This window comes from Ixodes scapularis, unplaced genomic scaffold, assembly GCF_016920785.2.
Source record: "Ixodes scapularis isolate PalLabHiFi unplaced genomic scaffold, ASM1692078v2 PGA_scaffold2__306_contigs__length_199485367, whole genome shotgun sequence".
Lineage (NCBI taxonomy): Eukaryota > Metazoa > Arthropoda > Arachnida > Ixodida > Ixodidae > Ixodes > Ixodes scapularis.
This window is the reverse complement of record NW_024609857.1, coordinates 174,751,541-174,779,418: the sequence shown is the minus strand read 5'-3', so window position 1 is coordinate 174,779,418 and position 27,878 is coordinate 174,751,541. Positions and strand designations below refer to the sequence as shown.

General features: G+C 45.0%; 1 pseudogene; it reads left to right on the top strand.

The window, feature by feature from the left end:
• The first annotated feature begins 287 nt into the window (after positions 1-287).
• On the top strand, positions 288-27,878 carry LOC115312927 (annotated as a pseudogene).

The window sequence follows — 27,878 nt, the reverse complement described above, 5'->3', positions numbered from 1 at the left end:
ATGATGAAATTCCGCTAATGGAAACCAACTCTGAAGCATTCAACAGCTCCTCATTGACGATTCTGTCCATTCACAATGATGACGGCATAGAATCTGAGGACGGCAAATATGAGGTCGTACAAGGCAAGAAACGACGATAGACGAGCAAGAGCGAAGCATCATCTTCCAAGGATGGCGCCAACCTGCAAGTAGGATGCACAGTACTGTTTACCGCTACTGAGAATCACAAAGTAGAGTCACTCAGCAAGCTAAAGCTCACAGACTACCTGAACAACGCTGCACCAACCATGGTCACTGTTGTTCGGATTAACAAAGCCCGAAACATCGTTGCAGTTGATGTGAAACGACCAGCATTCAAAGCCGAGCTTCTCAAGCTAAACAAGCTCGGCACAGTGCCCGTCAAAGCTTTTATACCGAACGATCGCTCAAACTGTTTCGGAGTCCTACGCGACATTGATCTAGATTGCACAGAGCAAGACGTAAAGACCCAACTTCAGTCTTCTATCGGCATAGTACAAGTTAAGCGACCTGGCAAAACATCGCCTGTCGTACGGCTAGCGTTTGCAGGAAAACAGGCACCTCAGCACGTCAAGGTGGGCCTTGTAAGAACCGAGGTCATTCTCTACAGAGCACGCCCCCTGCAATGCTATAAGTGCCACAAGTTCGGCCGCGTGCTCATCAGAATCACAAGTATGCGTTCGATGTGGAGAATGCCATAACGGCATGTGTGAATCCAAACTCTGTTGTGTGAACTGCCAAGGAGACCATGCCTCTAACGCAGCAGAATGTCCGATCAAGGCAAGAGAGACAGAGGTGACAATATATAAGCTAGAACACAATACGACATTTCGCGAGGCAAAAGAGGCGATACATGCTAGGAAACAAACAAGCAAGCAATCGTCCCCGAAAGAAAAACATCAACAGAACACCAGCATCAGGGCTGTGCCACCAGCAACTGCTGAAGAATTCCCTCCGCTTGAAAACCAGAACACAACCACTACTCTTGATGATGCCGCAACAGTCAAACAAGAAGGTCCCCAAACATCATCATTTTGGGAGAAGCAAAACATCAAAGCCATTACTTCACGCACACCTTCAGGTCCAAGTGCGTCGGTATCAACCGAAGCAAGCAGTGGAATAGAGCCAACCTTTCCGTTTAAAGCGATAATCACGCTAGTGTTTACCACTCTCCGCAAAATATTGGCTTCAATATCATCATCATTTACGCTTCATCAGGTGATCAGAGCAATCCTTTGATTAGAGTCTCTTATCTCTATGGTATTCTAAACCATGATAGGGGACACTAATAGAGTAACTACAGTTCGACTTCAACTCCATGCCTGTTTTTCCCTCCAATGCAATTGTAACGGATTGAACACACGACTTCCAGAGTTCTACCCCTGTTGGAAAATATCGATGATGGAAAGATGATGGAAAAGGCTCATACAAGCGTAACCGTAATATGGGACATCCTATACAAGCGAAAAGGCAGCTCCAGTATAGTGGATTACGGCGGAACGATACAGGTAGGCGGAACCATACAAGCGTGTCGTATTATGGGACATCCTATACCGGCGTAGTGGATTATGGCGGAACCATGTAGGCGGACGGAACCATACATGGATAACGTAATATGGGACATCCTATACCAGCGAAAAGGCGATACCGGCATGTTGGAGCCATATGGCTCCAACTTGGTGGTTTCGCCTTTTCACTGTTGTACACGGCAATTTAGTTTTAAGCTTTACATATATGTTTAGAAAGGCCGTGAAAGCTAAATTAATGCGATTTGTGCAGGAGAGTTATATGGCCAGGCGTACGTAGTATAGGGACCTAGTCGTAACGATCAGTCAGATAATTAAATACAATTTGTTAATTAACTTTGTAATTAGTGAAAATGAAACTATGGTTTCTATTGGAAACTTGCTGAGTCACTGAAAACCACAAAATCAACTCTTTTTAGAAGGATATAATGCAGGGGTAGCATTTTACGCGTTCTGTAAAAATGCTTTATTTGGACGAGTTTCTAGGTTTCAGTTTCTTATCAGAGCTCATCTTTGCGCCCACGGTCCTGTTCCCCAGGGGCTTAGACGCGCAACACACGTGCGCCTTGCTTCCCTCCATCCTACGAAGGAGGCGAGGGGGCGGCTTCGCACTGCGGCCACCGGGCAGCAGGACCGTAGGTGCAAAGATGCGCTCTGGTAAGAAACCGAAGTCTGGAAACGCGTCCAAATTGACCATTCTTTTAGAACACCATAAAATGCTGCTCTTGTCTTATATCTTCACAAAGAAAATTGATTTAGTGTGTTTTGATGATGCTTAGAAGTTTCTAATTGGAACCATGGGTCTATTTTCACTGATTAAAAATTTTAGGAACATACTATACTTAGAGAGAGGCTGAAGCGGTTTTGTATTTGTGAAAACACTTTTAAATCTTCTTCATTTGACCTCCAGAATCTCAAATTTCAAAATTATTTGCTAATTTAATTAATCGAGGCTGCATAGAGTCATTTTTAAAGCGCTTTGAAAGCACTTCCCTAGAGAGGGACGTCACAAGAGCAGCTTTCAAAATCTTTGTTCACGCATCTTCAGTGCCTATGAAAGCTATGCACGCACATGCTATTTTTTAAAGGGGCAGAAAAATGTGTCACGACTGGTACCAATGCGGGAGAATATACCTAGAAAACTTGCGACTGGACGCGCGGCCCTTAAGCGACATGCACTTGGCGGCTGAAAGGTCTTCTTACGATGTCACTATTGGTAGGATGTTTTTTTTGTGTTTTCTCACGTTTAGTTATATCTTTGTGGAAAACGAACGGGATATTCAGATTCGCGGGATAAAACCACGCGAGAATGAACCTCCATCTAGTTTTCTGAAAGAAGTCTGGCACATCTCTGTAATAAGCCGACTGATCATTACAAATTAGCCTTTTATACTATGCCGCCCTGGCCATATAATTGACGTGTACAGACTGCGTAAATGTAGCTTTTACGGCTTTTTTTAAAAAAATCTGTAAAATATACAAAAAAACTCTGTAGAATGTCCCCCAATACAATATGATTGTATGGTTCCTTTCCCGCTTGCATTGTTCAAGAAAGACTTGTGGATATCCAGCGTTTCATTGGAATGCTGGATGTCAATAAGTCTCTACATCAGTGAGTGGTTTCAAACAATTATGATGTTTGCACCCCAGTAAGCTCTCATCCGAGGCTCACCAGGAGCACTAAGAGCAGAGGCAAAATGTCGTGACCTGGTAAATTTGGTTGCAGGTATTTATTTTTAGAAGAACTGCATGCAGCAAAGCTTAACTTTGCTCAAAAGAAGATAATTAAAAATTCAATACTGAACAATGGTGTCCCTTGAGCTGTCAGACCAAACTCCCACTCTTGTCACTCAGGAGTTCCTAACTTGTGCGTAGAGGATCAGCACAACCCAGATTTGTGCTGCAAGCGCACCTGCTATATAAAAGTTGAAAAAACATGAGATGAAATATGAGACGTTTACAATTCTCTGTAATGAGAAAATACAGTACAGCTCTCGAAGAGGAAGATGGGAGGGTATGCCCCTCCTTACCCTCCCCTCCTCCTCTTCTGCTCCCTCCCATTTAGGGGGAAATTTCCCCACTAAATTTAGCGGGTTAAGTTTCCCAATAAATTTAGCGCGGAAATTGATGTCACATGACCTCAACACAAATGCAGTTTTTCCGCTAAAAGTAGCAGGGAAAATGACGTCGCATGACCGTGTCACGTCATCCATAAAAACACTCAGTTTCTCAGCTAGACTTAGCGGAAATATTAACGTCACATGACCACCACATTAATTCAATTTCCTGCCAAGTTTAGTTGGGCGGTTACGCCGACAGCGACGCCGCGAAACGCGGAAACGGGTGCTAACAGCTGCGCTAAAAACTAAATGCATCAGGTGAAATAAAGTGAACATTAGATATACTGTAAGAAAAAGGAGAATCTAAGATACCGTTCTCAGATCCTTCCTTTTGTCCGTTCTCAAATGTTTTGATATCAAGAAATGTTTATCCCTTTATTCATACCCAGAGAATTCCTCCCAGTTTCATCATGAATGCAATAAATCAATGCAGACTAGACCTAGTAAACTATAATGCACATGAAAATGAATGTTTGCCACATAGTCATGTATCAGTCAGTGGCTCAGATCTCAAAATACATTTGTATTGAGGAACATTCTTGAATAAAACTTCTGGGCTTCGAATTCAACAGTTTGTACTTCCATAAGGAACACTGTATGGCACTGATTTTTTTTGTTTTTTGTGACACATCAGAAACAGCACAACACTGTCATCCTTGCATACCTAACAAAAATTTGTATTTTTTTTTTTAGCATGGCATGTGCTATTCAGCGCTATTTAGCATGGCATGTGCCATACAGCCTCCTTTAACAAAATTTCCTTTGTATAGCTTTTTATTGGTTCTTATTTAGCTCGCACGACAGATTCGGTACCTTGAATTCTCACTCGGCATCAACAGTTTTATATATTAATGTAATAGCGAAAGACAAGATGTATGGACTTGAGTATGGTTCAACAACCACAGATGTTGAGAAAAGTACTGAGGAAAACTCAAATGTCAAAATAAAAATAAGCTGGAATGTGGATACAATTATGGACATGGTCATGAATACACTTAGCAGATTCAATATAAAGAATATGTGTTAGACGCACGCTCAAAGAAACCTGTTGCATCATTATTCATTCAAATTACTTTGCAGAACCCAGCGCTGCAGTCTCAGGTGGGAGTTCGCTGGATGAGTCTACTGAAAATGAGTGTAGACAGAAAAAGCAGTTTGATCTGCGATAATGAGCATTACATAAGTGACATGTCATTATTACTGTTACAGTGCCAAATGTTCCAAACTGTCAGTCGCATCATTCTGTGAATTCCCTCCGTACATTACAGGGTTTGGCTCTTTCGAATGCTTTGCGAGAAAAATGATGAACTGGAAATATCTAGAGTAGTTCTAGAAAAACAATTTCCAGAATCTTATCTCAGCATCGCAAAGAATATAAAAAGTTTCTAAAGACAAGGTTAGTGCAGGAGTTGAATAAACTAAATACTTTGTTTTTCGAAACCATCTTGCCGTAGTAAACGTATGAAGTTCCCCTAGGTAGAGCTAGTCATTACGGATAATTGTGCCCATTGCATACCATAAAAATTTAATTTGCGACCTACAATATTTACAAACTCAATTAACTCTGAATAAGTGGACCACTTGGCATTAAAGATTGGCCTCACTATGACTGTCTGCCAACATCTACATAATAATTTTCATGAACCTATGTATTTCAAGAAAATATTTGGTGCGAGCTGCTTAAAACACAATAGCACTTTTTAACAAGTGCTGATTGTTGGGCAAGTTCGTACGGTACGTTAGAAAACATAATTGCGCTTTAAAGACGGGGACATAGGAAGGACAGACACCACCGAGTGCTAACTTTCAACTGATTTAATTCAAGAACCTCAGCGTAAAAACACGCCGCGTCACCGCACCACATCTCAACCAATCCGTGGAGTCCTCGTGCCACCAGGTGTTAGGTATGCCACTTGAAAAAAGCATTTTTCTTACCTATTACTAGAACAGCAAAAGCACTACTAAGCCTAAAATGCAAAAAGAATATTCAAATCTTAGGTTGGATGGAGTTCCAATTACAAAAAGGAGTCTGCAGACATGTTTAACATGTGAACTTAAAGCCCGCGGATGTAGGTTCGACGGTGTCACAGAAAAAACTTCCCGCAGATCGCTTTGCTCGTGCTATACCCAAACAAATTCTTAAAATAATTATTGTGTTTCGTTGGTGTCATCAATCTTATGTCCTTACCACACCCAGCAGTCGGGACATGTGAAATATAAAAAAAACAGGAACTTGCACATTGTCAGCTCTGCAAAGATTTATACAGTAAACAGAGCATAGCACGTTCAGCTTAAGAAAAAAATTCAGTGCAGGCCTATATTCATGGTTCACATATGTGTAATTGCTCTTCATAATGAAGGGAAAACTGCTTAAGTTGTGGCCCACTACAGGCTTTCTATTAGTGTTAAAAAGTGTGGTAGAAAACAAGATTGCGCTTGGAAGACGGGGACATAGGAAGGACAGACACAACAGAGCGCTAACATTCAACTGATTTAATTCAAGAACCTCAGCGTAGAAACGGACTTTGTCACCGCACCACATCTCAATCAATCCGTTCTGCCACGGACCGCAAGTACGCCAACTCCTTATCCGCCAAGTCAATTGACGCCACACTGACACAACACGTGCCAGAACTATTTATAGCATCAGCCTCCATAATCTCTCTAACAGTCATATCTTTGTGCCTAGCAAGAACAGTAGACAAAGCAAATAATGGTTTGCACTCGCAGTGATGATCTGTCGTGTCACTGTCATGACTGCGGGTGCAAACAATTATTTGCTTCGTCTACTGTTCTTGAGAGGCACAAAGATAGGACTGTTAGCGAGATTATGGAGGCTGACACTATAAATAGTTCCGGCACAAGTTGTGTCAGTATGGCGTCAATTGACTTGGCGGATAAGGAGTTGGCGTACTTGCGGTCCGTGGCAGAACGGATTGGTTGAGATGTGGTGCGGTGACAAAGTCCGTTTCTACGCTGAGGTTCTTGAATTAAATCAGTTGAATGTTAGCGCTCTGTTGTGTCTGTCCTTCCTATGTCCCCGTCTTCCAAGCGCAATCTTGTTTTCTACCACACTTTTTAACACTAATAGAAAGCCTGTAGTGGGCCACAACTTAAGCAGTTTTCCCTTCATTATGAAGAGCAATTACACATATGTGAACCATGAATATAGGCCTGCACTGAATTTTTTTCTTAAGCTGAACGTGCTATGCTCTGTTTACTGTATAAATCTTTGCAGAGCTGACAATGTGCAAGTTCCTGTTTTTTTATATTTCACATGTCCCGACTGCTGGGTGTGGTAAGGACATAAGATTGATGACACCAACGAAACACAATAATTATTTTAAGAATTTGTTTGGGTATAGCACGAGCAAAGCGATCTGCGGGAAGTTTTTTCTGTGACACCGTCGAACCTACATCCGCGGGCTTTAAGTTCACATGTTAAACATGTCTGCAGACTCCTTTTTGTAATTGGAACTCCATCCAACCTAAGATTTGAATATTCTTTTTGCATTTTAGGCTTAGTAGTGCTTTTGCTGTTCTAGTAATAGGTAAGAAAAATGCTTTTTTCAAGTGGCATACCTAACACCTGGTGGCACGAGGACTCCCCTGTCGTGACGCTGATCGAAAGTCATAGGCAGGGAGATACTGCGATGCTCTTGTTGCTGGGATTATCTCCCCCATGGTCCTGGCCAGACCACAGAAAAAGATTGAGTCCAAGCTTGTGGCCACTAGGATCTCCAGATCTTGAGGCACCGAAGTAGCTGAAAATAAAAACAAATCACAATCACGTACTTGGCAGAGCTACATTAGAATGGCTAGCATATTCTTTCGTGATCAGCACATAGATCCTCTTATTTTAGTCATAGTCACCCCCCAGGACAAGGCCACGTAGGCGTTAAAATGATGGGTACCGAATTAAGGCGAATGATCAAATGCATTCATTTAACCCTCTTTCGCCCCAACCTGAGAGACTTCTGTCAAATATTCACATTCAACTGTAAAGACTACAAATAAAACTACTACTGCAATGCAGAGCCGTATAGTCTGTTCTCAAATGTTTTGATTTTAAAAAATGTTTATCTTTATTCATACCCAGAGAACCCCTCCCAGTTTCAGCATGAATGCAATAAATCAATGCAGACTAGACCTTGTAAACTATAATGCACATGAAAATGAATGTTTGCCACATAGTCATGTATGAGTCAGTGGCTCAGATCTCTAAATACATTTGTATTGAGGAACATTCTTGAATAAAACTTCTGGGCTTTGAATTCGACAGTTTGTACTTCCATAAGGAACACTGTATGGCACTGATTTTTGTTGTGACACATCAGAAACAGCACAGCAGTGTCATCCTTGCATACCTAACAAGAATTTGTATTTTTTTTTTAGCATGGCATGGGCTATTTTAGTGCTTATACAGCCTCCTTTAACAAAATTTCCTTTGTAGAGCTTTTTATTGGTTCTTATTTAACTCGCACGACAGATTCGGTACCTTGAATTCTCACTCGGCATCAACAGTTTTATATATTGATGTATTAGTGAAAGACAAGATGTATGGTCTTGAGTACGGCCCAACAAGCACAGATGTTGAGAAAAGTACTGAAGAAAACTCAAATGTCAAAATAAAAATAAGCTGGAATGTGGATACAATTAAGGAGATGGTCATGAATACAGTAGCAGATTCAATATGAAGAATACGTGTTAGACGCACGCTCAAAGAAACCTGTTGCATCTATATTCATGCAAATTACTTCGCAGAACCCAGCGCTGCAGTCTCGGGTGCGAGTTCGCTGAATGAGTCCACTGAAAATGAGCGCAGACGGAAAAAGCAGTTTGATCTGCGACAATGAGCATTACATAGGCAAGTGACATGTCATTGTTACTGTTACAGTGCCGAATGTTTCAAACTGCCAGTCGCATCATTCTGGAATTCCATCCGTATATTACAGGGTTTGGCTCTCTCGAATGCTTTGCGAGAAAAATTATCAACTGGAAATGTCTAGCGTAGTTCTAGAAAAACTACTTCCAGAATCCTAACTCAGCATCGTAAAGAATATAAAAAGTTTCTAAAGATAAGGTTAGTGCAGGAATTGAATAAACTAAATACTTAGTTTTGCGAAACCATCTTGCCGTAGTAAACGTATGAAGTTCCCCTAGGTAGAGCTAGTCATTACGGATGATTGTGCCCATTGCATACTATAAAAATTTAATTTGCGACCTACAATATTTACAGACTCAACCAACTCTGAATAAGTGGAACACCTGGCACTAAAGATTGGTCTCACCATGACTGTCTGCAAACATCCACATAATAATTTCCATAAACCTATGCATTTCAAGAAAATATTTGGAGCGAGCTGTTTAAACTGACTTAACACTTTTTAACACTAATAGAAAGCCTGTAGTGGGCCACAACTTAAGCAGTTTTTACTTCATTATGAAGGGCAATAACAAATATGTGAAGCTTAAAACTAGGCCTGCACTGAATTGCTTTCTTAAGTTGAACGTGCTATGCTCGGTTCAATATATTATCTTTGCAGAGCTGACAATGTGCAAGTTCCCATTTTTTTATATTTCACATCTCCCGACTGCTGGGTGGGGTAGGTACATAAGATTGATGACACCAGCGTAACACAATGATTATTTTAAGAATTTGTTTGTGTATAGCACTAGCGAAGCCATCTGCGGGAAGTTATTTCTGTGACTCTGTCTAACCTACATCCGTGGGCTTTAAGTTCACATGTGAATCATGTCTGCAGACGCCTTTTTGTAATTGGAACTCCATCCAACCCGAGATTTGAATGTTTTTTGCATTTTAGGCTTAGTAGTGCTTTTGCTGTTTCACTTCAAGAAGAGGTAAGAATGCTTATTTCGAGTAGCATACCTAACACTTGGTGGCATGAGGACTCCCTTGTCGTGATGCTAATCGAAAGTCACCGGCAGGGAGATACTGTGATGCTCTTGTTGCTGGGATTACCTCCCCCATGGTCCTGGCCGGACCACAGAAGAAGATTGAGTCCAAGCTTGTGGCCACTAGGATCTCCAGATCTTGAGGCAACCAAGTAGCTGGAAATAAAAACAAATCACAATCAAGTACTTGGCAGAGCTACATTAGAATGGCTAGCATATTCTTTCGTGATCAGCACATAGATCCTTTTGTTTTTATACTTTGTACGTGCACCTATTAAAAAACTGCTCCTTCACAGCCACAGTCATAGACACACCCCAGGACAAGGCCACACAGGCCTTGAAATGATGGGTACCGAATTAAGGCGAATGATCAAATGCATTCATTTAACCCTCTTTCACCCCAACCAGGGAGATTTCTGTCAAATATTCACATTTAACTCTAAAGACTATAAAAAAAACTACTACTGCAATGCAGAGCCGTATAGTGGGAGAGTTTAACCAGTGGGTGTGGTGACAAACGTGACGGAGAGGAGGAAAAGGAGGAGAGCGCCGAAGGAGGGAGAGAGAAGGCAGCAAAAAGGAGACGACCGCTATTTTGACGCAACGCTGTTGGCGCGAAGCACTGCTGAGGCTATGTGTCGTCTGCTACTGGCTTAATTGATTTTTACCTTTATAAAACTTTGCGTTTAAACATGAAGAAACTTCTTTCTTTAGGTTTTTAAGCCACCGAGGAATAACACTGTATTATTTTATTGCCAAAGCCTGCCAAATAAAAGCAAAGGGCAGGTGTCTGGATAGAAGGAGTTTAGTTGGCGCACCAAGAGGCTAACCAATAAAAATGGGTACCACTCTGCGCAAAATGCCTAAAAAGCGTGCATCTCTACTTGACACTAACAGCAGCACACACTATCTATTTTACTGACTAAAGGGTACCAGATCATTATTTTCAGCAACTAGTCAAAACAGACAACGGCTAAAAAAAAAGCAATGGCAAAACCAACAATCGAATTCGCCTGCTCTCCAGTAGCACGACATCTATAGAAGGCAGACCTGCAGAATGAACAAGCAGTCTAAAGAAAAGTATGTCCCATGTATAATTTGTTTCCATGCTGCAAAGCAAGTGCTGGAAAGAGGTTTCACGACATTAACACAAAATTACTTTCAATCAGTTGAGAACAAGTTAGAGCAGTGAACTTGTCCTTGCCCTTGGCATAACGTTGTTGCCCATGGAAACTCAAATAAATTTGTGAATAAAAACAAAAAAAGACTAACCTTCATAAAAAAAAATCTAACTTTCGCAAAGAAAAGTTATCTTGAACAAAATATGCGGGATACAGTTGTACAGCATTCATTTTTGTGCTGAACCAATTTTGAGGCAAATCTGCGACAATGAAAAGAAAACGCCCGAGTACAATTAAGGGAAACACAGAAAGGATGCATACCTACAACAAAAAAATTTAGAACGACCACGGGCAGGAACCTCTGGTGAGGCTCTCGGAGTGACTCCCTGCAATGGGCCTGCGAAGACCAGAGAACAAGATCGGTCAGAGCTTGCAGCCATAAGGTGCTTCATACCATGAAGTTTCAGAAGTAGCTGCACTTGGAAGCAAAGTGCATTTCATTTCTCTGCAGAATGGAGAGTTTAATAGCTAGTATGCATTCATAAGGTGATACAGTCACGAATGCAGATTTTTCAATGCAGCACTATATCACCAAATTGTTAACCGTGCCGGGCAACACTAAAAACCGGGAGCATTATTCCAAACTATCTCAGTTTAAAGTTAACCACGGCAGAAGCTGCAAGCCATGTGACCTTCTAGTTGGATGCCATGGTACGTCGAGCTTATAATCATGTCTCACACTGTTTTTGCTGCAATGGCTTGTAGTGTCAAAAGTGGTCCAGCTTAAAAGAGATGCAAAGTATAGACGTTTGTGAGTGGGGCCCTGACCTAGTCTTCAGCTACATTGCGAGGTAGGATGTTCCAACCGGGATGTTTGCTGCCTGTAACCACACGACCAGCTTGTGCACAGCGATCGCTCGAGCCGAGTACATGTCCTCGACAGTGCCATTATTTGACAAGCAGTTTTATGAATGTTAAACATGACTGACTTGCAGAGAGACTGCATCTCAACGACTAATGACTTAGGATACCTAACTGAATACTGATATATTAACTGAATGCAAAACAAATTACCTGGCAGGCATTAAATTTATCAACAGGGTGGGTTGACTCCGCATTGAGTTGGAGTCGATGCGTCAGGCACGTAGCCAGGATTTTGTTTCAGGGGGGGGGCCCCCTCATGACAAAACGCTGTATGAGGGGGAGGGGGGAGAGGAGGACCCACGCAAAATGGAAGATATCGGGGGGGGGGGGGGGGGGGCGGGCCTCATAAGCTTCCCCCTGGCTATGTGCCTGCGACGCGTAATAGGACAATACAAACAAAGATATGCCTTACAATTCCTTTTGCACCCCCAAAATGATGTGTTTTTGAAGGTAAGATACACAATGTTCTTGATTCAGAAAGTGCCCCAGCTGTACCTCGGCTATTCTACCTCAGCATATGCAGTAAGGGCACTCGCCAAGCCTATTCTCCTCAGCTCTGTGCAGGTTAAGCTAAGTTAGAGTATAGAAGTACACGCTCACTGACAGCATGAGAGAGGCAGGGAGAAGTCTCCGTTGTTCCACCACCAGCCCGTCTGCTACCTTCGATGACGTTTCAGCGCCTCATGAGCCTGGAGCAAGCACATCTGTCCAAAGTGGGGTGAAAAGCACAAGCACGTGCTGGAGGACGCCCAGCCATTCTCTTTTTGTCATCGGCTATTCTACATATTTTAGTATGACATATTTTTAAGTGAGAAAAAGTATTGCAAATATGCAGTCCAACTTTGACCATAATACAGAAGTCTGATAAAGATAACAGTTGCCATTCACCATTTTCCGAATAAGTGCTCCCACCTATCGGAACATCTACACATGTGGTGCGTAAGTGGGTTCAGGACTGAGACGCTAGAAAATGAAGCGCTCACAAGGCTTGTCTGGCCCTTCCAACCATGCGGGTACATTCATCGCAAATCCCAGATTTTTAGACAAAATGATTTAGAATAAGCAAATCTTGTCTACGCCCGAGGTAGAACATTGAATTGTGATTCCCCCATATTGTGCCAACCATCCTTCAACCTGCGGTACCACCTGCAAATGAACTATGTTGTGCTGCGGCACGCGTCCATGCTGCCTGCTTGAGAAGAAAACCACTGCTCGTGTTGAAGACGACATCCCACAATGTACAGGCAACAATGTTTAACGAACTAAAACAAAATTGATATCATTCAATAGACACAGATAGGCTTACAAAGTGTCGACACCATGATTGTTGTTGTTGGTTTTACTCCTGCATACAAACATAAGTGACTTCCTCTTTCCTCTGATGTACAGTAAAACCCCCTTATCTTCGTGGCCCCTATTTCTTCTCGAATCGGTCACAGAGGACATAATCGCAGCCACTGAATTCTGCAAAATTAAAGGCCGCGAAAATTAAAGGTTCGCCAACATTAAAGTGTTTACTGTTCTTCCGTGTGTCACATAATGTTAACATTTCAAGGAGGCTGAAGGTATTGGTTTAAGGAAAAATTGACCTATGAAAAAAAATGCCCTTCTCCAGGTTAGGCACGCGAGGTTCTTTTGCACTACCTATAAGGCGGCAAGTTTGTTTCGGCAGAGCTTTTGGTTAAACGGAGTCACAAAAGTAGCTATACTTGGAGTCAACCATTTTGTGCTGCATTATAAAGCTAGAGTAAATTCCACTGTGCTTCTGCACAGCACTGTTTGTTGCGAGAGCATATGTGGTTTAGTGTTGCACCCCATTTGCATGATCTAGAGAAACTAGCGCTGACAGAGTTAGAGCACTAAAAAAAAAACACAAAAAAACAGCCGACTGTGGAAACATTGAGAGATGCACACATGCGAACTGTGCATTTCTTAAAAGTGGATTCGAGCAAAGGTAAAAACAATATCTATAATTACGGCGGCCATACTTGCCTTGCCCAAGCACGACCACTTTTCCCTCGGTAGCACCATCCAGTAAGCACCAGCAACACGCCCATGAGACGCCGCCGACTCATGGATTGAATGACGACCCGCCTGAGGTCTTGGAAGGAGATCCGGAACACTGCTTTAGGCCAGATGTTGTATCTGGAGGGGGCAGGGACTAAAAGTAAAAATTAACAAATTTATCTGAAGCGCTACATTCCTATAGCATAAACTGTAGGATAGCAGTATTTTTTTTTTTTTGAGGTCAGTGATGCATTTTAATTAAACACAAAGGGTTGGTTTATAACTTTATATGATGAACCAGCAGCCCCTATTTTCCTTAAGTGTAACGGAGTGTCTAACGTTACGTCCGACGGAACCCGAAATAAAAATTAAAGTTACGCCCAACGTAACTGTCAAGCATTCGAGTTGCGTCCGACGTAACCCAAAATAAAAATTAAAGTTACCGTATTTACTCGAAAATAGGTCGAACCCTATTTATTGGATCCACCCAGAACAAAAAAAAAAAAAAAAAAAAAAAAAGAATTGAAATATAGGTCGATCTTTTTTTTTATTTTTAAAAACAGGGGAAATTTTGGGCAAAAGAAAGAAAAAAACCTTTATTTGCATCACTCTCAGCTAAATCACGGGGCGATGCCAAACACTTCATCACCGTCAGAACTTCTGGACATGTTATCATCGTCCCAAGCTTCGTCAGCTGGGTAGACATCCTCGCAAATTCGCAGCAATACTTCACTGACACCGTTGTAAAATGACGACAAGAAACGAAAAAAGGTGCGAAGCGGCGGAAGACAAACTACAAAGACGCAAGCAAAGCCGCCGTGTCGCCATGAGCAACACGCGAGCCGAGCCGCCTCAAGCAACTAACAAAAATAACATTGTTTTTTTTTTTTTTTTGTGCGCGTTTGCGAGGATGGAGGGTAAAGTGCATGGCGCATCGCGTTCCTCTCCTTACCCGTTGCCCAGCAAGGGGAACGCTAGAGGCGCGATGTCGAAATCCGACGCGCGACCGGCCACCGCGGGCGGCGAGCCATTTCGGCAACCAAAAGCTTTTTGAAACAAGAAGCGGCGCGGCTCTACGGCAACGCCGGCTCGGTGACTCGATAGCTTCATGCCTCCGGTAGGGTCGCAAAATTTGGTCGCGAATGTAGGTGTCGAAATTCTTTAGTCACAATTTCCGAAAAGAAAAAGAAGAAAAAAAAAAAAAAGGTCGATTTATATTGAATAAACACGGCAGTCAGCCGCGCGACGAGACACACATTATGAAAGCGATTGGTGCGAGCGACCGAGGCGATGAGCGACGTTTTCTAGAAGCCCAAGAACCGAGCGGCGCAAGCAGCGAGAGTGAGAAATCTTCGGCGCTCGGCGCCGGCTCTCGTAGCTTCTCGCCGTCGCTCGTCTCGTTGATCGCTATATTGCTAACATGCCGTTCAAAAAGGCGCTCTAAGTGCTTACCATTGCATTGGGACCAGCCTCGCTTCCAACCGTAACCAGTCTTTTTTTTTTCTTAGCCGCCCAGGTAGAAGTTAACATCGTACATACACCGTTTTCAAGCATGGCTCCTCGTTCATTGCTCGATTTACATTTTCGGCAAATGACCGCAATGAAGCACAATTATTCTAGTTCAAAATTGTCACGAACACTTGGCACGCATGCTTATACTGTAGCGCACCTAACGTAATTTAAAAGTAGAACGAAAACGGGACGAGATTCGCTTACCGTTTCACGGATCCTAGGCCTAACGGCCGTACTTGGAAGTCGCCTGCGGTCCGGCGATCGGACGAGTCGAGCCGGCCTGACGCAGGCTGACCACGCCTGGTTGAACTATGAGAGGTGCCGTCCAGTTGAGAGCCAGAGACGCAGTAGAAACGGACCGCAAAACATCTGTCCCGTAACCGTAAACGAGCCAACGAACCCCCACACCGCTCTATCTTCGCCATCTCCGCGACGACCGGAAGTGGAAGCCGCGAAGCTAGAAAACCCGCGGCAGCGGAAGCCACTGGGCGGAAGCTTTAAGTTTCGGTTTCGCTTTTCTCCAACGCAGGCTACGGTCGCTACGGTTTCGGGCTGGTGGGTTTGTCGGGTTTGTGGCTGGCTGCGACGACGCGAGGGGCCACGAAAAGACGCCAAGTTGGCCGAGTACGAGTCACGGCCCACGATACGAGCAACGGGCCGTTTGCCGCTGTCGACCGGCGATGAGGTATCCGCGGCTTGGTGTCACGATCGGTTTGTTGCCGTGCACGTTGACTCAAAGCTCGAAGTTATGCAGTTCCGTTCCGGCACCAGCCGCACCACGTTTTCCGGTGCATCGCACGTGGAGGCCTTTCGACGCATTCAGTGAACGTAAAGATCGTGCCCGCTGTCTTCGGTGCTGTGGAAGAAGTTGGGAGACGGAAGGCGTTTAGGACTCCAGGCCGGGCCGCCGGTTCACTCTGAACGAGAGGCGACGTGTGTGTGCACGCTTTGAGGAAGCCTCCGCGTTTCGCCGCGCTAGACCTCGCCGATCGCGACCAGACCAACCGGACCCCGAGTCCGAGAGGCTCTTGCGGAGCCAGGAACTGCACCGAGGTAGGAGCTGCTCGTTCTGCGCTACCATGCAGTGCTCTACAGTGCTCGGAGCTCTCGGTGTCATTCGTGCTTGCACCGAAGCCTTTGTGACCCCTTCGGACGCGCAAGTCGTACTTCGCAAAGGTTTGGACGGGGCCGCCCTCACCGAGCAGCTCCGCTATATTCCGCTTACTTATGATCGCAATAAAAGCTTGCGTTCTCGGGAAAAAAATTGCGGGACCGCTCTCCGCGCCGCCGACGAGGTTGGCCGCCGCCATGTTCTCAGCTGTTCACTCGCTCCCGCAGCGAGCGCCTTCCGATAATCCTCCCCCTTCCAAAATGCGATGCGCTTTGCGCATTATGCCGTTTACATGACCGCATATTGAATGCGGCAACTGGATTCAATACGACTAAGTCGCATTCGTGTAAACGTGGCTTATGTTCTTTTTCGACATGTATGGTGTATGTAACGATAGCGGTGGTGAACGATGGAAGTTTTCGTTGGAAGATGGCGGTCGTCTTTCTGCATGTATGATTTGGTTATACCGGTGGTCCCGTGGTATAAGCGTTTTGTTGGAACGACGGCAGTCGCCTACGTCATCGGACGCAAAATCATACCAGCCACACCGAATCATATCGGCAAGCAAAGTGGCTGCCAGTATAGACAGACCCGGAGCCATAGCGGTGCCGGTATCTCCAGTTATGCAGAACGCCAAACCAAACTAGCTGCATGCGTAACACAAAGAAATTACGGTGGTGTCATACCAGAACTGTACAAGCAGCAGGTTTGTTTCTTGTACGTTTTTCCAATAGGGACGACGACATCATGGCTCAGGCAGTCAATGCTATGGCTAAGCAGGGACTCAGATTGTAAGACATCCTACACATAGTGGGTTACGCCTTCTACTGCGACAGGCTTCTACATCCCCAACATGCGCGTTACAGCCGAAAAGTCATGCCCGACCCGGTAGCTTGCAGTCAACGTCCACACACACCCAATGGCAGCCACCAATAAGAAAACTACAAGAAGCAACCAACGCCAAACGCCAGTGTCCATCCTTCAGTGGAACTGCAATGGAATTCGGCAACGTTTACCGGAGCTAAGAAAACACTTGCAAGATAACACCTACGACGCGCTCGCTATTCAGGAACCAAGAATACGACCGAACCTTTTCCGATTATCCGATTACATTTATTACCACGGCACCCCATCAAATGGAAGCGATGTACCAAAAACGGCCCTGTTTGTCCATACTTCGCATGCACCGATTGAACTCGATCTCAGTGACTTCAACACGGATAATTCTGAATTCGTAGCAGTAGAGATGGAGATTGCCAAAACCAAGTTAACTTTGGTCTGCTGCTGCATACATCCCTCAGGGCATTGGGATCCTACTGTTCTCGTCGCGACACGTGCCCGCAGAAAACATGCGATCGTATTCGCGGGGGACTTCAATGCGCATTCGGAAACATGGGGAGACTCTAAAACGGATCAAAGAGGGAAAAACCTGCAACAGACCATCGACAATATGGGACTCAGAAACACGACGGCCGGAACACCGATATTCATTCGCGCCGGGGTACACGGGAGTGTGATCGACCTCACCCTGACATCGCCCAGCTTGCGACTTCCCACCAAACCTGAACTGGACAGCTGGGGGAGTGACCGCGTTCCAATCATCATAGGAAAACTTCCGAAGTCCAAGCTCAAAACATGCCGCGTTGTTCACTGGGACAAATACCGGGCACTACTCGATGAGCGACTCATGTCAGGGATCGATCTCACTGAGCACATCATCTCGAACGCACTTGAAGCGGCAACACAGATTGTACAAGTGCCCAGCTCGAGACCTAACCCGGACCTCAAGTGGCTCGAACTAAGAGCTCAGAGAAGAAGGGCCCAGAGGAGATCCTGGCGCACGGGCCGCCTCGAGGACGTCCTGAAGTACCGACGGTTAGACGCAACGTTTAGGAGACACGGGAAGAAGCTAGCCCGACGCCAGTGGAGGCTCCTTTGCGGTTCACTTCACAAGAGCGCCGGCGGGAGCAAAGCCTCGAAAATGGCAAACGCACTCGCGAGGCGACCATCTCCAAGAACACCAGTGCTCAGCATTTGGCTAGCGCGGAACCTCACACCTCTCAACATCGCAGAGCTATTGGCGGACGCTTTTACCACCGCTCCTACCACACCAATAACAGACCAGGCTCCGGAAAATTGGAGTAGTTTCTGCCAGCCTACGGCACCTCCCATGCAAAGCCCAGACGCTGACTTCAAGCTACATGAGCTGCAAATTGCGCTGCGCTCATCTCCACGGCACCGTTCGTCACCAGGATTGGATGGCATAACCAATCAAGCATTGAAAAACATAGATGAAATGTACCACCCTGCTCTGCTAGAATACATCAACACTATCTGGCGCACAGCACAGCTGCCCGATTCCTGGAAGGAAGCCGTCACAGTACCACTTCTCAAGCAAAACAAGCCTGCCAGGGAGATAACATCCTACAGGCCCATCTCTCTCACATCTTGCTTTGGCAAGCTGATGGAGAGAATGGTCCTGCGTCGCCTCGTTTACCACCTAGAGGCGACGCGAGCGCTTCCCGACTGCTTTGCGGGATTCCGACACCATCGATGTACCGCTGACGCCCTCGGGGACCTGATCAGCGCGCTCTAACAGGCGAAGGCACAAAAATGGTCCGCGGTGATGGTCTTCCTTGACGTAAGGCTTTTGACGCCGTTCAGCACACAACTATCATCTCAGCCCTAAGAACACTTGGCGTAAGAGGAAGGCCATTCCAGTATGTATGTGCCTTCCTGAGTGGGAAAACAATGCGTGTCCGTGTCGGAAGCCTCCTCAGCGAACCAAGAAAGATTGTCAGGGGAGTCCCACAGAACAGTGTTATAAGTCCTTTGCTCTTCTCTCTAGCCATATCCTCCCTACCCACAGCAGCCAAAGTAGGCGAAAAACCCAACTACCCAATCAACATGGCGGTATACGCGGACGATGTTGCGCTATGGGCGACGACCTCAAGTCACCGAAGACAGACAATGGTGCGGGAAGTGCAGCGCGCAATCACGAACACCATCTACAGACTTGCACAACTTGGGCTTAACACATCTGGCGAAAAATCGGTCGCTCTCTGTTATGCCCCAAGAAGAATCAACAAGTTCAGGCCAAAGCTATTCATTGGCACGAAGCAGATCAATATCGAAACAACGGCAACATATCTCGGGCTGAAAATTGACCAAAGGCTCACCTGGGAGCCAGCAGTGCAAGATGTCATCCTAGCAATGAAAAAACACACAAACATCCTCCGATCACTAGGAGGCAACACCTGGGGCACGTCACAGGCAATGATGCTCCAGGTGTATAGAGGACTAATTCTAGCACGGCCTCTCTACGCATTGCCCTTTGTTACACTCCGCCAAACCCAACTCGAAAATATTAAAAGAGTGCAACGGGTGGCACTCCGTGTATGCTTGGGTGTCCCCCGCAGCGCGTCATCCCAACGTACACTAGTAGAGGCCAACATCAACACCGTCGCCAATGCACTACAGCAACAAGTATTGACACATCTGGTACGAATGAACAATTGCTTCTCGACCACCGCATTAGCGAGAAGAATCGCGGCACGGGAAGATTCGGAAATTGGTAGACTAGCAGCCGCACTTGTGGACATCGCGGGCCCACCACCTATCATCCCCAAGCTCCCAACAGGACACGAAGAACCTTACCCGCTCCTCGTCGATCTCCACATCGAGGACTTGTGAAGCAAGAAAACTGCAGCGACTAGCACTGCACGGCAGCTCGCCGTACACCACCTTGAGCGGCATTACGACGGCTGGACGCGCATCTTCACCGATGGCTCTGTACACCCTACCGACAAAAAGGCCACCGCGGCCGCGTACTTCCAAACAGAAGCGACCTGGCTCACGGAGAAACTCTTGTTTCACGCCTCATCGACGACCGCTGAGCTAGCCGCGATTGGCCTGGCTGTGCGCGGCATTATCGCAAAGAACACTGCAACAAGAAGGTGGGTCATCCTCAGCGACTCCCAGGCTGCACTTGCGCTGCTCGGGAGCCTTCACCGTGCTCCTCCACTTGCGCTGGTCATGGCGAATAATGCCATAAGACTCAAACAACTAGGACACACACTGACATTCCAGTGGCTACCTAGTCACTGCGGCATCTCTGGAAACGAAATTGCCGACCAGCTTGCATCAGAAGCACACAAGGACCTCACATGCCCGACATCCGCGGTTACTCGCTTTGCAGACGCCAAGCTCCTTATACGGAGGAAGATAACCAGCTTGCACCCAGACCCAGGCATCGCGTCGGGGGAACGCCCAACCAGGATCCCATGTGGCTTAGACAGGGCGACGGTCGCCGTTCTGCACCGTCTCAGGACGGGAAGCGCATTCACCCCGGTTTGGCTGCACCGCCTCAGGAGGCACATCGACCCCAACTGTGAGGAATGCAGTGTACCGGCGGACGCAGCCCACCTCCTGGCGCACTGCACGAGGCTGGATGACCAAAGAACAGAGCTCCGTGCAAGGTACACCGCCCTCGGATTACCTTGCAACACTGAGGAAGAAATGCTACGGCCAAGAGGACCCAGAGCAAACAACGAGAGGGCTCTGAGGCACTTTATTACTTTCTTAGGGGTCACTGGCTTACTAAACCTCCTGTAGTGCTACTAAACCTCCTGTAGTGAGACGAAAAGCCGAACAGAAACGAAAGCGCAGCACCATATAAACACAAGATTCTCAGCACACGACTAAGTCATTGTCGCACCCTCCTGCCGGATTTTCGAACCTCCAGAAAACTGCGTTGCCACAGGACACCTAGAGGGCACACGCCACGGCATCGGCACAGCTGACTTCTTCCTCTAGGATGAAGATAAATCACGATTATACCACCTTTCCAGCGGCTTAACGTTGAAGTGTTGGCGGTTCTATTGTTTTATTACGTATGGACATTGCACTTCTGAAAATTTTTTTACCTCTCACATCCTCTACTATACTGTCTCTTTCTTACCCCTTTCCCTTCCCTTTGCAGGACGGTGACAGGAATGCGCACACTAGGGTCCTACCAACTGTCCTGCATCCTTTCCAAGAGTAATTAAAATACATTGCAAAACAACGAGCTATAGGCGGCTAAAGGAGCCGTAGGAAATTGCATAGGCAGCTGTAGCACGATGGGTATAGAGAACCAGAGGACGAACTATACGATAAGCTATATCGGGCCCTACAAAGAGCAATGGGCGGCTAAAGAAACAATAGGAAAATCCATAGGCAGCTATAGCACGGTGTCTAAAAAGATTAATTAAGTAAGCCATAGTGATATCTATAGCAGACCATACAAGACGCTATGGGCGGCTAAAAAAAGCTATAGGGAATGCTATAGGCAGCTGAAGCACGATGTGTATGGGGAACCATAGGACGAACTATTGAATGAGCTACAGTGACCATACAAAAAGCAGCAGGCCGCTAAAGAAACCATAGGAAAAGCCATAGGCAGCTATAGCACGGTGTCTAAAAGGATTCATACAATAAGCCATAGAGATCTCTGTAGCAAACCATACAAGACGCTATAGGCGGCTAAAGAAACTATAGGAAATGCTATAGGCAGCTGAAGCACGATGGGTATAGAGAACCGTAGGACGAACTATAGAATGAGCTACAGTGGACCATACAAAGAGAAATAGGCGGCTAAAGGAACCATAGGGAAAGCCGTAGGCAGCTATAGCACGGCGTCTAAAAAGATTCATAAAGTAAGCCATAGAGATCTCTATAGCAGACCATACAAGACGCTATAGGCGACTAAAGGAACTATAGGAAATGCTATTAGCAGCTGAAGCACGAAGTGTATAGAGAACCATAGGACGAACTATAGAATGAGCTATAGCGGACCACGCAAAGAGCAATAGGCGGCTAAAAAACCATAGGAAAACCATAGGCAGCGATAGCACGGTGTCTAAAAAGATCCATAAATAAGCCATACAGATCTCTATAGCAGACCTTACAAGAAGCTATAGACGTCCAAAGGAGCCAAAAGAAAAGTCACAGGTGGCTATAACATCCTTTCTAAAGAGACCCATAGATTAAACCATACAAAATTCGTTAGCGAAATTTCCATTGAAAAAGTTATTGACAACCATAGGGGAGACCATAGGAAAAACTATAGGCAGCCATAGAAGCGGCTATAGCTAATTGGGCAAATTTTCTATAGCCGGCCATGCAAAAGATTTTTTATGGCCAACCATAGAGCATTTTTGTATGGGCACAGGGGGAGAGCGAAACACGTGATCGCTCTCCGATTGACAAAAAAACTTGGCAGAAAATTTGTCATGTTATTCGGTCTGACGAGCTGGTGGGATCACTGGGGCCGTAATCTTAGCCGCTTGCCAATGTACAGTGATGGTTGGGGGCCAATTAGGTCCGGTTTCTGAAATGCGCTTGTCAGCCTTCTGCTTTCATGCGTTGCAGTTGCGGCCGTGGTTTTTCATTGTAAACGGCAGGAATACATCCTTGCCAACTTCTCGTTAAGGATTGTTTTCTTCGTCGTAGCCATGGAATTATTGTGCTTTGATTGTTGCATACGCATCGACGAAGAACTGGTCATGGGCAACCGCGAGATTTCCGTTTAATGTGGGCGACCTTCATCCTCAACTTTGTGTTTGGTTTCTCTGTACTGCCCAAGTCGAATTATATATGTATCAGGGATTACATGAAACCTCTGTTTTATTCGTAAGTACGATTCAAGCATTCTTCTGATTGTAGTCCGGCTTTCTTCTGAATAGAGTTTTAAAAGATCCCCCGATACTGACAAAACACTTGAAAACTGTACGATGTATGAGCACAGGCGCCAGTGGATTACCGGTTATCATCATTGGAGTTGATGAAACGATCTACTAAAACTCCGTAGTCTCCATGGTCCTTCGTGTGTGATCTGTGAGTTTTGGTTAGCATGAAAACAGTAATTTTGTTTAATACCGTGCTTTCCGTTTCACGGAGTTATCAACTTAGTAGACTTGTAGAAAACAGGGTGTGTGTAATGATAGTAGTTTAATGCATTTTTTGGGTGCGACCTAAAATAATTTTTTTTTGTCCGTGTATGAGTGCGAGGTGCGCTCTATATCGGCGACTATGGGGGCGATCTCACACTGCCTATTTTGCCGATACAAAGCGGACGCATAAGCGACTTCCGTCAGATACAAAACAGACGCATATGCGACATCTGGCCGATAGCTGTACGACAGTCCGAACTGGGTAGTACTAGCACCATATACCGCCGATACTAAGCCGGTGGCGAAAACGGCGGTAAGCCAAAACCTGCCCGATATCCGGACGTGGAGCAAAACCGCACATTGGGCCGATATTGAGGCTGATTTTCGGCCGACACTGTCTCGACACTGGCCAAATAACGCCGTGCTGCTTGGGGCGGCAACGAAATGAATATTAACGACACTAGCTGTCAGAAAAAAAAAGAAACACTCCTTGTCTCTTTGCGGGAAATAAACTAGAAAAATATCTTTCAGTGAGTCTCACGGGCTACCGAAGTGTCATAGAACATTTTATTTAAGTTACCCTAGTATTGCAACATCAGTTTATATACAGTGTAGTAAATTTAAATTAGTACAGACTTTCACAATATAACTTCCAATCTTGCAGAACACGTACAAAAATAAACTAAATAAATCGGGTTTACCCCTCCTATGTGATTTTGTCTGCCAAGGAAGCACTTGACGGGAACAGCATTATACTGACCTCAACAACTCGCATAAAGACTACTGGCGCCGAATGCATTGCGTGTTTATGTCGACCTGTTTGGATGTCTTTGCATTTGTGGAATATTTTTTGTCCGTTAGGATTTCGGGGTAATCTGTCAGAGGAGACACGAATACATGACGCATTCTGCGTCAGTCTATCTTATGAGAAATATTAGGTTTTTTTCCTGCTTCAAATGAACATAACTTATTTGCTAGAAGTAATAGTCACTTGCGGGGCATCGCCCAAAATTAAAATACTACGTGTAACGGTATATTCATTGTATACTCACAGCATCGTTGAATTACCTAAGACTGCGTTGACAACAAAGAATGGAGAGGAAGAAATATAGAGCTCTCATTTGTAGCCCTTTCTTTCTTTCTGTCTTTTTGTTTTGTCATCCCAATAATGTGATGTAATTTTACAATGCCGAACTAACACCAACTCACGGGTAAGGGTTATGGAAATACGTCATCCTTCGCTCGTCGCCCCGAACACGTCCTGCCTCAGTCCATCGTAGTCCATTGCAAATCTGTGAACGGGCCTTGATACTCTCATGGTGCTTCCATGCGCGAGTGAGTAATTGTTTTCGCTAAAAGTATATCACACAAAACATCCTAATGTATTGGTTTCTCCCAAATGTTCTATTCGGTTAAGGGAACAGTGTATGGGAATGGAAACAAAGATATCTTAGTGCAATTTGAAATTCCCGGTCTTTTCTCAACACGTCAGAAAAAATCACTCGTGTTTACTCAATATATTTTCTTTCAAACATTGTTTCCATAACCAAGCAGTGAGTGACACGCCTTTTTTCTATCTCTTTTGTATGTCTAGCCGCCGCTTTTAAAACAGCGCGAAAACACAAACGTATAATTGTTTGCTTCCTTCAGGGATCGTGGATGCTCGTCTGACAAAAACAACAGCTTCTTCCCGTTCCGCATTTACCCAGGTGAAACTTGATACAACATGGTGTTCCAATATCACGTTTTTCCCCTGAATGTGCTGTAGCGTGTTTTGTAGTCTTAAAATATTTGTAGTCTTGTTCTGAGATTGGAATTGGATGTTTATAAAGCAATAAAGGTGGGCAAAAGGTGCTTAAGAGCCTCCGGTTTCGGGGAAGCCATGACGCTTTGGTTAGCCCAGGAACTAGATCTCAGCAGCGCAACCCAACGCCGAGGGGAGCGTTACCCCGAGTTCTTATTCTAAATTCGTGGAGTGTGCTGTGCGGTTTGACGAGCTAATGAAAATGTTACTGAAAGTGGATGTGCGTTGATTGACATTGATCTTCTGTGCACTGCATAGTAAAATTATGTGGGTCTCGTTTGTGTGGATGTGCGATAATTGAAATTGATCTTCTGCGTACTGCATAGTAAAATTATGTGGGTCTCGTTTGTGTGGATGTGCGTTGATTGACATTGACAAAGACGTATCTAGCTGAGAAAGCCGTTGAACGAGCAGGAATTGCGTGCACATTTGCTCTCGAATTCACGCGATGCTTTGTTCTGCATCAGTTCAAGACATCTAAAACGGTACTGCCAGGCCTCTAAGGGAGTAATATTCGGAGAACCTATGCTTTGCGTTGGATAGGCAAAAGAGGAACTGCGGGAAAAGTATTTCGCTGATCCCACCAAAACTAGGCCTCAAATTTGCGCAATAGAATGTAGAATTGCTTCTCGAGGTCCAGTTACTCTGAAGACTTTATCAAACGTGCCGCAGCAGAGGCCGTGGATGTAAACGACGGTGACACTTACATTTGTGTCGACTTAAATGGGATCTGGCAAAAGCGGTGACGTACCTATAAAAACGGCATAGTTTCTCCTACCAGTGTAGACACTGACGTAGTAATTGAACGCATAACTAATGTCAAAACACTGCTTTATTTATGCCTAAAAGGAGACCTAATGTGCCCCAGATATTGAGTGCCAACAAAAGTACAATGGCTCCAGAGGGGAAGTGGAAACTGTAAAGTTGTAGCATTGTAGAAATGGAGCGACAGCGGCAGTGGCAGCAGGTTACGCTGGAACCTAAGCAACGTTTTTTCGCCATTGCAGTTTGCGGCAGTGCTGTTCTTCAACCCTCACCGTTGCGACAGCATCAGTCTGAGCCATCTCCGGTGCTGGATTTCTGTTTGCCCGGCGTCGTTTGTGGCGAAGCATTATCACGGCGAGGGAATCAGCTGCCTGCATCAGTGTACGCCCACCTGTTCGAGCGGTGATTGGTCCGATGCCATTGACCTCGGCTGCATCGACAGTATACAGACAGCGTTTCTCGGCCCCGAGGGACACAGCGGCAGTGGCAGCAGGTTAGGCTGAAACCTAAGCAACGTTTTTTCGCCATTGCAGGTTGGTACTATTTTGCTCTGTACAAAGTGATATTTATCTTTACCATCTGCTGCTGCTGCTGCTGCTGTTCCTGCTGTTTCCGCTGTAATTATTGCTGTTATTTCTTGCTATGTTGCGATACTTGACAGACGCTTCAACATGGCGGATGGCTCGAAAGATATCTGTCTGCATCGCAGTCTGGCCTTTCCGGAAAAGGGCTCGCAAATCCCATGCGTAGAGTGCCAGTACTCTTACCATATAGGCACTTGTTCTGGCGTTCCGGAAGAGTCACGTGTCGCTTCACGTAAAACCTGGCGCTGCCAGACATGTAAAAGAGCCAAGTCTCGAGGCAGTCAGGGCAGCAAACAAAACAAAAATCCAGATGTAGCTGCTATGTTGGTCAGCATGAACGCCAAACTAGACACCCTATTAAACTTAAAAGAAACAGTGGATACCATGGAACAACCACTTCAGCACATGTCAGCGAAATATGGTGCAGTGCTGAAACAAATGGATGAACACGACGGGGAAATAAAAAACTTAAAGAAAAGGGTGACGCAATTGAAAAAAGCGGAACCAAAAGTGGAGCTTGACAGGTTAAAACAAAAAATCCACGACCTTGAATGAAGGAGCCGCAGGCAAGACCTTGAAATACACGGGATCCCCTTGAGCGAACAGGAAAACCTTTTGGCTAAGATAAATGACCTTGCAAAGCAACTGGAAGTGCCCAACTTGACAGCAGATCAAATCATGGCCATGCATCGGCTGCAGTCGCGCACTGATAAGATACCCGGAATTTTGGTTCGCTTTTCAAATCAAGCAACTCGGGATCTGTGGCTCGAGAAACGAGTGAACTTAAAGCGACTTCGTAGCAAAGCGTACATCTTGGAAAACTTATCAAACCAGGATAAAACACTTCTTTGGGAAACCAGAGAATGGGCAAAGGCAAGACGGTACCTATACGTTTGGTACAAACATGGAAAAGTACTGGCAGGGGAAAAGGATGGGGCACAAGCACATGTACTGAAAACTCTAGATGACATGAAAACACTTGTGTAGTTTTTCTTCTTCTTTCTTTTGCTATAAATGACAAGACTCTTTCATTAAGAAGTGAAATAGAATTTGTTTTCAAGAACCAACCAAAGGCGTCACTTTCTTTCTTTCACCTAAATGTGCAATCGATACGAAATAAATTTGATGACTTAAACATATTTTTGGATGGTTTTAATTTTCTCTTTGATATTATTATGCTCAGTGAAACATGGTATAAAAATACCGAAGAAGTAGATAGGCTTGAGAATTAAGAAATATTTAGTACAAACAGAACCATTAAAGTAGGAGGCGGAGTATGTATACATGTAAAAAGAGGTCTTGAGTGCACACTTATAAGTGACTTTACAGCTACTACAAGCGATTATGAAATACTTACTTTACAACATGCAAAAACAGTTTTTTTTGTTGTCTATCGCCCGCCAAGTGGTAATATCTCCTCCCTTCTTGAGTTTCTCGACGTGTATTTTAAATTTCTTGGTGAAAATAAATTGACTGTCTGATTTGGAGGTGATTTTAACATAGACATGCTTGCGTCGTCCTCACATAAAACTGAACTG